We start from the raw sequence: 14,271 nt of genomic DNA, 5'->3' as shown, positions 1-14,271 counted from the left end.
TATGCATAAGCTCTGCATGAGCTATACAGAAGCTCTGCATGAGCTCTATATAAGCTTTAGCTCTGCATGCTCTATGCAGAAACTCTGCATGAGTTATGCAGAAGCTCTGCATATGCTATGCAGAAGCTCTGCATATGCTATGCAGAAGCTCTGCATATGCTATGCAGCAGCTCTGCATTAAACTGGAGCTCTTCATCAGCTCTGCATTAAGCAGAAGCTCTTCATCAGCTCTACATTGAGCAGAAGCTCTTCATCAGTTCTGCATCCGAGTAATTGGTGTTTAGACTTGGACTTAAGAATCTGATTTTCGTTACCTCTGTACTTGAACTCTGAATCAGTCAACATTCTTCATATTTTCATCTTAGTTCTTGTTTACTAAAGATTTTCATCAATAGGATCGATTTTATCCTAGCACTAAGCATTTTTTTTTCTTTTTTCTCTCTTTCTCTCGATGATATATTTAGTAATTAAGTTTGTTAATATTGCAGATCACTATGTCATCATCCACCCCTATTGAATTTTCAGCAGATGAGTCCGGCTATGTCGTTGGCCGATCTAGAAGAATTTCTTCAATTAATGAAGAAGTAGACCCTTATGATCAGGAGGATACGACAACTAGTGAGACACCTACCCCGTCACCTACATCGATACTACCTTCATCTGAGGCAGTACCTGACCTTCCACCACAGACTTTTCATGGCCCAAGGATTAGGGTCACAGCCAGAAAGAGTGTTCCGTTACCCCGTCGGGTGACCTTTGGAAACTCCACCAGTGGAAGAGGTGAATCATCCTAACCACATAATAGAAATAAGACACCTCAATATGTGACTGGCGTACCTGTACCACTTAATCAAGGTATGACTAATGTAGAGCGAGAATGGGTACACGGCCTTGCATCACAGTCATACGTCCTCCAATCCAGATTGAGTAATCATCACTGCATCCTGAATAGCATGTCTGACATATTGGAGATGCATGATCAGCGTCTAATGAGGGCGTGGGATGCTGCACTTGACACTAGAATGGAGGTTAGAAGATTGTATAGATGTTTGCTGGCGAGCATGGTGGCGATGTTGATGCTAGGACTCGTGATTTGTTGGATGTTTCTATAGAAAGGCTAGATAGTATTAAGCCTTTACTCTTTTGGATTTAAGAACTTGTTAATTGGTTTATAACCAATGTTAGACTTTTGTGAATTGCTGTTTTAGACATGGTTGATTTGTTATTATATATAATATTATTCCGTACCAATATATGTTAAAGATGAATATCTTATGTATCTTTTAGTTGCTTAGAACCTGAAATAATAAATTTCTGTTTGATTAAGAATTTGGAAAATGATGCCAAGAAGAGAGAATCCTGAAGTCGCAAGACTTGTGTCCGAACAAATTACGGCCGCACTCCCCAATATCGTCAGTCAAGTAGCGGCAGGTCTGGACACTAACCAGTCAAATCCCGAACCAAGAGCACCTAGAGAATGCCCATATAAATCTTTCAGATCTTGCAACCCAAAGGAATTCTGGGGAACTGAGGGGGCTGTAGGGTTATTGACTTGGATAGAGGGTATGGAATCTGTCCTCCATATCAGTAAATGCACTAAGGCAAACAAGGTAGAATATGTTGCATGCTTACTACAAGGCCGGGCACTGACTTGGTGGAATACTTTAGTGCAAACTAGGGGTCGGCAAATGGCTAACCAACTTTCTTGGGAAGAATTTAAGAGACTACTCAAGGATGAATACTGCCCAAGAAGTGAACTCCAAAAGTTAGAAATGGAGTTATGGAATCATGAAATAAAAGGGGAAAATATAGCTGCATATACGGCTCGATTCCAAGAGTTAGTAAATCTAGTACCACATCTAGTGACACCGGAGGAAATCCGCATTGAGAGATATATTTGGGGTTTGTCTCCGGAGATTAGAGGAAACATCACCATGGCAAATCCAAAGACCCTTCAAGAGGCAATAAATATTGCTACCAAACTTACAAATAATGCTATTCGGTCTGGAGAATTTGCCAAGGGAAAGAGAAATATAGAGGAACATAGGAGCCAAAGATTTGGGGGAAGATCTGACAAGAATAAAAAAATGGTAGGAAATTTTGGAGTACAGACCCAAGTGGTAAAACCAGGAAACAAACCCAAGTGCAATAAATGTAAATATCTGCACTAGGGAAATTGCACCACTTGCCAAAGATGCCACCAAAGGGGTCATCTTGCAAAGGATTGTCAAAAGCAATTATGTTATGAATGTGGAAGTCCAGATCATATGAGGAATGTATGTCCACGGAGAGAACAAGGAACAAATGCTAACCAAAACCGACCAATCAACCAAGGGAACCCAGAAAGTCAAGCACGGGGCCGAGCATTTGAGATCTGAGCAAAGGAGGCTAGGCATGATCCAAATGTGGTTACAGGTACATTTATTTTGAATAATGAATTTGCATCAATATTATTTGATTCAGGAGCAGATAGAAGTTTTGTATCATTAGATTTTAAGCCAAAGATTAACATAAAGCCTCAAAGGTTGAATGAAGTTTACATAATAGAACTTGCCAATGGTCAAGAAATTAGAGCTAGGGACATAATCATGGACTGCAGTCTAAGTTTAGCCGAGAAGGATTTTAGCATAGATCCTATTCCGATCGAGCTAGGAAGTTTTGATATAGTTATAGGCATGGATTGGCTATCCAAAAATAGAGCTGAAATAGTTTGTTCGAAAAAGGTTATCTGAATTCCTCAAGAAGGAAGTGACTCAATTGTAATTYRAGGAGACGAGTCAGATCGAAAAATTAGGATAGTATCATGCATGAAGATGCGAAAGTACTTGAAGAAGAATTATGTTGCAGTTTTGGCACATGTTATTGATAAGAAGGTCAAAGAGAAATGTATTGATGATTTCCCTGTAGTTCGGGAGTTTCCTGATGTATTTCCCGAGGATTTACCAGGACTACCCCCGCCAAGACAAGTCGAATTCGGTATCGACTTAATCTCTAGAGCTGCCCTGGCAAAAGAACCATACCGATTGGCTCCATCAGAAATGTAAGAAATGTCAAGCCAACTCCAAGAGTTATTGGATAAAGGATTTATAACACCATGTTTCTCACCATGGGGTGCACCAGTTCTATTAGTCAAGAAGAAAGACGGGTCAATGAGAATGTGCATTGATTATAGGGAACTTAACAAGTTGACTATCAAGAATAGATATCCTCTTCCTCGAATCGATGATTTGTTCGATCAACTTCAAGGTGACGTATACTTCTCAAAGATTGATCTTCGTTCAGGATATCATCAAATGAGAGTCCGTGAGGATGATGTTCCCAAGACAGCATTTAGAACCCATTACCGTCATTATGAGTTTTTGGTTATGCCATTCGGGTTAACCAATGTACCAACTATCTTTATGGATCTAATGAATAGGGTTTGCAGACCATACCTGGATAAATTCGTAATCGTCTTCATAGATGACATACTAATTTATTCACGAAGCAAAAAGAATCATGAGCATCACCTAAGATTGATATTAGAGCTACTTAGTGACCAGAAATTGTATGCAAAATTCTCCGAATGCGAATTCTGGATTCGTGAAGTACAATTTCTTGGTCATGTGGTTAATGAAAAAGGGATTCATGTAGACCCTGCAAAAATTGAGGCCATTAAGAAATGGGAAACCCCGAGAACCCCGACAGAGATTCTACAATTTCTTGCTTTAGCAGGCTATTATCGGCGATTTATTGCGAATTTTTCAAAAATTGCGCAACCACTCATAGCTTTAACTCAGAAAGACAAGAAGTTTTTTTGGGGAGAGAAACAGGAAGAAGCATTCGAGACCCTTAAGCAAAGACTATGTAATGCACCTATTTTATCTTTACCAGAGGGTTCGGAAAACTTTGTGGTCTATTGTGACGCATCACATCAAGGTTTAGGATGCATACTAATGCAAAGAGATAAGGTTATTGCATATGCTTCAAGACAACTCAAAGTGCACGAGAAGAATTATACTACGCATGACCTAGAATTAGGAGCTGTAGTATCTGCACTGAAGATTTGGAGACATTACCTTTATGGTACCAAGTGCACTATATTAACTGATCCCAAAAGCCTTCAACACATCCTCAATCAGAAAATGTTGAATATGAGACAAACAAGATGGGTGGAACTGCTTAGTGATTACGACTGTGAAATTAAGTACCATCCAGGCAAAGCTAATGTAGTAGCCGATGCTTTGAGTAGAAAGGAAAGGGTGAAACCAACAAGAGTGCGAGCTTTGGGAGCATTAGTAAACACAAGTTTGAAAGCACAAATTCTCAAAGATAAAAAGGAAGCATTAAAGAAAGAGAATTTGATGAATGAGACTCTCCACCACATAGAGACTAAGTTTCAATTGAAATCTGACGGAGTGAATTACTTGGGAAATAGGGTTTGGATACCTAAGATTGGCAATCTTAGATCAATAATTTTGAACGAAGCTCATTGATCAAAATATTCAATTCACCCGGGAGCAGATAAGATGTATAAGGATTTAAGGGAACATTATTGGTGGCCTGGAATGAAGAAAGACATTGCCCTGTATGTAAATAAGTGCTTAACTTGTGCAATGGTCAAGGCCGAACACCAAAAACCTTTCGGTCTGCTTCAGCAACCTGAGATTCCCCAATGGACTTCATAACTAAGTTACCCAGGACAGGAAAGGGGCATGATGCCATTTGGGTAATTGTAGATCGACTGACAAAATCTGCTCATTTCTTACCAATCCGAGAAGATTATAAGATGGAAAAGTTGGCTCAAATTTATATAAATGAAATTATAACCAGACATGGAGTACCTCATTCCATTCTCATGGATAGAGACCATCGATTTACGTCAAGATTTTGGCAGTTACTTCAACAAGGGTTGGGTACACGACTAGATCTAAGTACATCGTACCACCCCCAAACTGATGGGCAGACAGAAAGAACAATTCAAATTCTGCAAGACATGTTGCGCGCATGCGTTACAGATTTTGGTGGATGCTGGGATACGCATCTTCCGTTAGTTGAATTTGCATACAATAACAGTTACCATGCTAGTATCCAGTGTGCGCCCTATGAAGCCTTATATGACGTAAGTGAAGATCCCTACTCAGTTGGTTAAAAATTCATGATCGACCATTAGAGTTCCAAAAAGGGGATAAATTTTTTTTAAAAGTCTCACCATGGAAAAGAATAATGCGCTTTGGAAAAAGAGGCAAAGTGGGTCCCCGATATATTGGTCCCTTTGAAATAACTGAGAGGATTGGGCCAATGGCATACAAGTTAAATTTACCACCAGAATTCACGATACATTTCATGTATCAAACCTCAAAAGGTGCTTAACAGACGAAACACTGGTTATGCCATTGGAAGATGTGCAAATTTACGATCACCTGCACTTTGATGAAAAACCTATAGAAATCATGGATAAAGAAATTTGACGCGTAGCAAGATCCCAATTGTAAAAGTTCATTGAACTTCAAAGCATGGACCAGAGTACACGTGGGAAAGAGAAGATTTTATGAAAAATAAGTATCCCCACTTGTTCTCAAACGAGTCCAAAGTTAAGGACTGACGAACGAAATTTCGGGACGAAATTTTTCTGGCATGGGAAGACTGTGACATCCATCATTTTTGGGCGTCAGGTTAGCACCTTATAGGATTTTTAGAATTAAGAATTATATTAGGATCTAGTCATGTTGATTAGAATTCATCTGGCTTTGTTCCCAAAATATAGTTTAGAAAATCCTATTTCGATGGGTAACTGATAAAGTTAACTTATGTAATGCCAAATTCATTTAAATTCTCCAAACAAAATAAAGTTGATATTATAAAAGTGCAAATTAAATTATAAAAATTTTTATTTGAATGTCCAAATAATTTTAAAAAAATTTGGAATTTTGACCTAATACTAATATTTTATCAGTATTTGACAATTATATTTATGTTTTACTTTAAATGGTCCTTATTTTAATAAAAATAAAAATAAAAATAAACAAGTATGGATTTGGGCTCTAATAAGGCCAGCCCATTTCCTTTCTTTAAATCCACATATAAATACTCTATATTCTTTGAAAACTCCCATTTTTCATCCTCATTTTGCATAAACCTTTCCTCTCACTAACCTATCTGTGAAGTCCAAATTTCATACAAATGTGATATCAATCTTCAAGAACACGATGAATGTAAGAATAGAAAGAATAGATCACCAAATGTAATTTCCTTGATTGAGAGAGAGAATTATAGCTCTAAATCATATCACAATCTGCTAATGACTTGATAATGACAATTACAAAGGAAAATACTATTTATACTAAGAAAGTAATAAAACTACACTATTACAAAACCATGTAAGATATGGAGAAACTTGAATACAACAATAACACTTATACTCAAACCCTACATTCTCCCCCTTTGGATTCAAGTTTGGACTCTTGAAAATTTTGTCTTTCTAAGTCCAAGAATTTTCTCTAACCTCCTTAGAGCGTTCCTGTACTGAATCTTCTCCTCGAGCAGATTTATAGCATTGATCAACAGATATCTTTCTTTAGAACTCATTCTCTCACACTCTATAGCTCTGTCGTTGTTCACCCTTTTCAAATCAAGCGCCTGTCTTACCAACCTTATCATGCCGTCTGAATACTTGTTCAACTCACTGAATCTCATAAATTTCTTCACTTGAAGCTGAGCAAAATATATGACTCCGAACTCTGGCTTTTCGAGAATCATGTAAACAGGATAAACATCAATGTCTTCTAAGTCTTGATTAGGTCTTTTCAGGTTTATAATTCTTTGATTGTCTTCGAGGCCCATTTGAACATCTATGACATGACCATAGCCAGTTTTACATGACACCGCATAAATCTTTTAATAGCATCAAGAGCAACCAGAGCTCCCTCCTTCCTGTTAGTCATGTTTCTGATCTCAAAGTACATATACTCTAAATCTTCCAAATATAAGCTTGAAAAATCAGCTTCACTGAATCTCCAGATTAGTCCATCTTGTCTAGTCACAGTAAAGACAGGATACCAGATTCTCAGAAGTCTTTGAGCATCGATCTGCTTAATTGTGACAACCCGATGCTTGGTACGAACTTCACTAATAGGTAGGCTCTTACCTTTCAAAAGGTGTTTGTATTCTAAACGATAATCTCTGGTTTGCCGATGGATACCAAGGACTTTATCACCGCTCAAAACCTTTCGATGACGGAAAAAAATTCAAAAGTAGATATCTTCCAAGTACGACTCTCGGATCCTTTCTCTATTGTAACCTGGAAAATTTGCTCGAATATGAAATGGTACATAGTTATTTGTGAAAATTTCTGTAGGGTCAACATGTTCTCTAGGAGCAGAGATGTCTGATACACTAGTTACATCTGTAGTGGAAGATTCTGGAATAATTTGACGGTCATCTTGAAAAGGAAAAACTGGATCTTGATCATTTATATCGGCTTCAAAGTCAAAGTAAAGCCTAGTTGACTCGTCAATATTATCAATGTCCTCTCCAAAATCTTGCTCTCCACCCAATAACAACCTTGTCCCTACTGTGGAGTCCGCCGACTTTTCAACCATTGGCTCGATCATAGGACTTGTCTCCATTTCTTCTTCATCTTCTATAACAATAGCCTCAATTATTCTTTCCCGAACAGACTCTGGGGCAGAAGCTTCAGCAATTACGTCTTGAGCAGATGGCTCATTTTCAACCCTTGCAGCTTGTTTAGATGTCTCAGCCAATCTCTGTCTCTTCCTCTCCCCCTCATGATGATCTGGATCATCCGGATCATCATTCTTTCTTTTATGAGAGATGGCCTGAGATCTACAAGTTTCTTCTAAGATAGACACCCGTTCAACAAGGGCATCCATTGAACTTTTAAGATCTTGGGTTTTGGATGTGATTAACTGCTAACTTTTGTGAAGCTAGAAGTAACCACATTTTGAAAAGTCAAAAACTCAGAGGCTCTAACAAAAGGGTTAACATCCAATTGTTGTCTTAAGAGCCTGTTGGACCTGTAAATTTAGCTTTGATAATGATCTGTTACTCTGAATGAACTCTAAGACGATTAAAGGGCACGGAAACAATTTTAAGAATAGAATAGAGTAATTAAACCAAGAACACACAGTTAAGCTGATGAAGAAGATGAACACAGGAGAATAGCTTCAAAGGTTTTTCAATTCATTCAATTGAAAAATAAGACGATTACAATTCAGAAGCACACAGAATACAAAGGCCTTAGCCGCTATTTATACTAGTTCCTAACGACCTTACTGACAAGATCTTGACGCGTGAAATCATCTAAGCCGTCCAAATAAAGTCGATTAAGTCCTAGTCACGTGAGAAGCACATGCAGCTAACAACCTTTGAAAAACAGTTGGGAGAGGATCTTCACAGAAGACGAAATCGTAGACCCTCTGTGAGCCATCTCAGAGGCTCTGCTGTAATTGACTTGCTTGTTCTTATTGACAGATGACCATTTTCCAGAATCTCTGTGAGAGACATCAGAGGTTCTGTCACACTTTACTTGTATGATGAAACAACTTCTGTTGCTAGTCATCTGTTGTCTTCTGTGGAAGATACCCTTCTGTGAACACTTGCATAATACTTTTTCTATACTTTTACAAGAGATGAATAATAAAGCTAACAATCTCCCCCTAAGTATGAAAAAGTAAATTAGGACAAATGGGTGCAAGAAATGACTAATTGAAAGAATACAAGAGGAGATTAAACTCATCCTTTGAAAAAGAATTACAATATTGAAAGAATTGAAAATTGATAGTGCAGGCCTATACTAGTACAAGTGATTAATCCACAGTAGAGTCTGGATAGTCATCTACGGCAAATTGCAGATCAGACTTGATGGTTCTATAGACTTTGAATATCCATTCTCTGAAGGAGACTTGAACTTTGATCGTTTCCAGAAGGTGGTTCACTTCATCCGCCCTTAAATGCCTCTCTTCACCTCTATCACCACTAGGTTGATCACCCACTCAAGAGACTCTGTTGAGTATTTGTGCATCTCTTTGGGATCGAAGAACCTTAGAATTTCATCCTTGTCCAGGAATACAAACCCAAAGATAGGATTGTGGACAATGGTGTTGGGATGAAATCTAAGCAGCCAACTTGGTCTGTTATTTGAAGGGGAAATTTTTAGCTCTGGTTGGGCCAACCTCATCGCGATGTCGAAATCTTTCTGCCTGTAGAACTTGTCTTGAGCGCGCATAACCTAAATCAGCCTTCTGAGAGAAATCAAATATGTTGACCTCCTCTCCATGTATTTGTTCAATATCTTGTGAAGGTCAGCATCTGTGAAAGTATATAGGTTGCCATCGTCCCTTTTTACCACATACTGAGAGTATAACATGGTCTTCTTGAGCATAGTTCTTGGAGAAATTGTTTCGAGTGAAGTAATCACATGCTCTGAGAAGACCTGCTCTGGTGGTCTWGTGAGCTTTGAGAAGTGGAACTTTGCAATGGCAGAGGGCATACCTATAAGCTCTGGGTCATAAGGGGGCTCTGTGTCCACAGTTGAGTAACTCCACTGCAGAATCTCCTCAACAGTGGTTACGGGCTCTGTGCGTACCTTCTACGTAAGAATCTTGCTCATAGATTCAAGTATCTCAGATACCCTCCCCACCATGGCAGATTCTAGCGTTCTGGATTCTTCTTCTAGTATAGGCCTCTGGGTAGACCCTTTTGGTAGGATAGGCTTGACAGTTCCTACCAGAGCATCAAATCTACCCGTGGACGTTTCTTCTGGTATCTTCGTGAGTTTGGAAGATGAGCCTTCTCCAACACTGGGGATGGGGACTCTGCCCTTTCTCGCCTGTGCCTCTGCCAAAGACGCCTTTAGAGCTCGAACAAGATCCGGGTCATCATACTCTTCTTCATTGATCTCCTCTGGCGATTCAGAGCTTTACCCCTTCTGTGGCGACTCCTCTACTGCTTTACCCTTGTCTTTCCCCTTAGGCTCTGGTGATTTGTCTTTAGAGAATAGGACAGCAATAGAGTCCACTATTTTTAGTGGTCTGGCAGAGGTTGTCTTCTTTGGTTCCTCTTTCTTCTTCTCCCCCTCATGACGATCATGGTCATCACCTCCTTGTTCATGATGGATTTTAGTGGCTTCTGCCTTGCAAGTAGTAAGGGGAGCCTTCTTCAATCGCTTTAAAACTTTGGAAGCCGCCTTCTCCATGTTTTGAATGACCTTTTCAGCAATCACAGAGGCAGTGTTGATATCCATCTCTGTGGCCCATTTCACTTTAGAGATGCAGCGATAGATCTCATTTCTGAAGTTATCACCTTCTTTGACGAGTTTCTTCGTGCAGTCTCTTATAGCTTTGTTGCTTGCTCGGGCTTCCTTGAGGAGTTGGTCGTTGTGTATTTCTGCACGGTCTATCCAAGGGCTTCAACCATTGCGTCTAGCTCTCTGTGAGTGGCTGGATGGTTAATGTTAGCCATGGAGGATTTAGAGTCAATGCCATAGGTGATCGCAGAGGAGAACATCTCTTTGATCTCATCCTTGAAGGCAAAATAATCGGTGTAGCCGGCGGAAATAAATTCTGCTGCAAATTGGGCGGCAACCTCTGTTAGTTATGTCTTTAGCTTTTGGATTGAAGAAGGGTTGAGAGACAAGGCGCTAAATGCTTCTGTGAGGTCGTCTTTGTTGAGGACAGAGCTCTGAAGGGATGATACGGTTGCCTTGAACTCAGAAGTTGTGGAAGTCAACTCCTTCAGAGCCTCTATCGCCGGTTGGGAGGAGAATAAGCTTTTCAACTCATCCATCCTCTTGAATACCTCTATGGCGAAGGTTTGTAACTCTTCCTTCTTTACATAAGTACTCTAGGAACCTAGATCACCAACACATGGTGACCTAGTAGCCTCGAAGTGTGAGGCGCCCTCAGTGACTGGTTTGTCGATGTCAGCTCGGGGACTTCCATCGGATCCTCGAACATCTCCAATTAGAGAGCCTACCAGTGTTCTATCGATGTCGTGCCCAGTAGGTTCAGAGCCTAACTTGGTAGAGGGATCGAGTGGAGACTTTGGGCGTTCTAGACCCGCAGTCTCTGTGAATCTCTCGTATGCCTCTGAAGCATAACTTGGTTGTTCACTCAAGTGTGGAGGGGCAATGGATGCCTCTCTGGGTTGTGAAGAGTCCTTGGGCCAATGGACTCTTATTGTAAAACCACCATCCTTTTGAGAGGATGTTGAAGTAGATTGTGGTTCCCGGACTATGAATTCGACAGAGGACGAAAGAATGTCCTCTGCGAGGTTTGCTGGTTTAGGGCTCAGCGTGTGCACGCCTTTTTCAATAGGGGTTCCCTCTAGAACAGGGTCCCTAGAAATGTGGGTCGCACTAGGAGGGAGGCTTGGATATGTGCATTCGGTATCTTTTACTCCCTCTTCTATCTCCAACTCTACTTCTTCGTCGTCTATTACGACTTATGTCCCCAAATCCACTACCTCTGTTGGCGCTTTAAGCTCTGGTTGGATGCGGAAGATTACATCATGTATTTTCTCTGTTGGGGACTCTTGAACAATCTTGCGTAACCTTATGCGCTTTGGAGCAGCCTCTGCAGGGCTTTCTTGGATGACAGCCTCTGTGACCTCAATCTCTGCGGGTTGGGCCTTCTTAGATTTCTTCTTCTTTGGCTTTTGCAGAGGACTGCTTGGACCCTCTTCTTCTGCGGGTCTCTTCTTCCCTTTCTTTTTCTCAGAAGATTCAACACCCTTCTGAGTCTTCTTTGGTGGGGGACTTGCTACTCTAGGTCTGTCCTCACTCACCTCTCTAGCCTCTGCTGGCTCCTCCATTCTTCCCTCAACCCTCATCTTTTGCACTCTCTCTCCTAAGGGGATACCTATGCGTGGAGGGGTTTCAGGGACCGACTCTGGCCTCCTGTATCCACATCTGTACACTTTCCTATCTCCGTGGCTAAGGTATTTGAGCATGGCTTTTGATAGAGGTCTTGGGCTTCTGTACCCCAGCTTATGCTCTATGGGATGGAACTCCTTCATCGGATACAAACGCGCATTAGGTTCTATAGAAGGCAGCTTCTCTGCTATCATTTCACCAAAGACCAGACCAAAGAACCTCTGTAGGCTAAGGTTTGGATGATTGAGATCCTCTTTGGCCTTCTTCTATGCCTTCACTTTAGACTTCTCACCCCTCTGAGTAGCGCACTTCTTCTTGATTAATCCCACCATGTCTTCGAATATGAGCTGTGCGTAATCAAGGGGTAGGTTAAAATATATTCCATATACAATGGAAAGCATGGCGTGTGAGGCTTGGTCATGGCTGCCGACCTTCCCTGTTAGACAGCAATTCACTATCGAGAACAGAGTGTTCCAAATTGGGGGAAGGCCTTTTCGTTTGAATTCAGTCCTTTAAACAATTTTAGTCTTGGCAGAGTGGGAGTGAAATTCAAGGAATTGAATTAGTTCGACGTCTGTTGCTGAGCATTACATATCCAAATTGAGAGTTGCCAAGGAGGGTAGACGGAGGGCTGTTCGCAGGGTATTCACATTTAGTTCCATTAGGACAAGCGATTTCACAGTCGGATAAGAAGCATAACCTACGATGCTCAATCCAGAATTATCTAGGGTAGTGATATATGAGCTTAGCAAGAATTGGGTAATATATGTTTCTGGTGTAGGTTTAGTTGCTGAGAGAACAAAGTATAAAGGATGGTTGCGAAGAATTTCAAGAAGGGGATACGTATATTCAGAGAAGCCAGATGAAGATGGAGCGAGGAAATAATTGTTGGGTTTCTTTACCAGTACCACTTTCTCGTATTAATTTTGGAAAAACGATGGAGCATGAGAAGTTAGAGCTTGGGATTGGGTTACTTCGTTATCGCTTGAGACATTTACAGATTGAGCGGAGGCGGAAGAGCTGGAAAACATAGTTGCAGGTTTGGCCGGAAATGTTGAGGTTCGTCGGAGTAAGGAGTAATATAAAGGTTTACGTTTTGGGGGGAAGGGGTATTTATAGGGAGGGATTTTGAATGGGAACTGTTTATTAGGAGAAAAAGTGTGATGAGTGGCTATAGGGAGTGACGAATCAAAAATATGACATACGATGTTGGGAAGACGCACGATTGATGACGTGCGCCCCCGATTCTGACAAGCGCGTGATTTGCTTTAACCCTTATCCACAGAACCACGCGCACCATATCAATANCGAAGAACAAAGAAGGGCCTTTCAAACCTTGAAAGATCGCTTGTGTAGCGCACCAGTTCTATCTCTACCCGATGGAACGAAAGACTTCATTGTTTATAGTGATGCATTGAAGTTTGGCTTAGGTTGTGTTTTGATGCAAAAGGGAAAGGTAATCACATATGAATCACGAGAATTGAAAGATCATTAGAAGCAGTACCCAACATATGACATGGAATTAGCGGCTGTAGTTTTTGCCTTAAAAATTTGGAGGCACTATTTGCTAGGAACAAAGTGCAAAATTTATACAGACCATAAAAGCCTTCAGCACTTGTTCAACCAGAAGGAGTTAAACATAAGACAGCGTCGATGGATAGAACTAGTCAATGATTATGACTATGAAATTGTTTACCATCCAAGGAAAGCTAATGTTGTAGTTGATGCTTTAAGCCGAAAAGAAAGAAGTGGAACTATCAAAACTGTGGTGATGAAAATAAATGTAAAACCATATTTTCATACGAATATTCAAAGATGTCAAGCAGAGGTTATTAAAGGAGATCATTCAAAGGTCGAAAGATTGGAAAAAATGATTGCTAACCTAGAAAAGAACAATAAAGAAATTCTATGCTTCCAATGATGAATCTGGATACCATGCTATGGGAATATTCGTAATATAATTCTGAAGGAAAGTCATGAATCTCGATATTCCATCCATTCAGGTACTAATAAAATGTATAAGGATTTGAAAACTTTTTATTGGTGGCCAGGACTAAAGAAAGACATAGCAAGGTATGTAGAAAAATGTATGACGTGCCTACAAGTAAAGATAGAGCATCAGAGACCCTATGAAAAACTGCAATCCTTGGAAAGTCCTGTTTGGAAATGGGATCACATCACAATGGATTTTATTATGAAGTTACCCCGAACCCCAAGAGGGTATGATGCCATATGGGTAATAGTGGATCGCCTATCCAAATCTGCACATTTCCTATCGATAAAAGAAAGTTATTGATTGGAAAAGTTAGCCCAGATTTATATTAAGGAAATTGTGACAAGACATGGGGTTCCACTATCTATCATTTCGGACAGAGATAGCAGATTTACATCGAAATTCT

The sequence above is a fragment of the Cynara cardunculus genome (assembly GCF_001531365.2).
Source record: "Cynara cardunculus var. scolymus isolate 2C chromosome LG 12, CcrdV1, whole genome shotgun sequence".
NCBI classification, from domain to species: Eukaryota; Viridiplantae; Streptophyta; class Magnoliopsida; order Asterales; family Asteraceae; genus Cynara; species Cynara cardunculus.
This window is presented reverse-complemented; position numbering follows the sequence as displayed.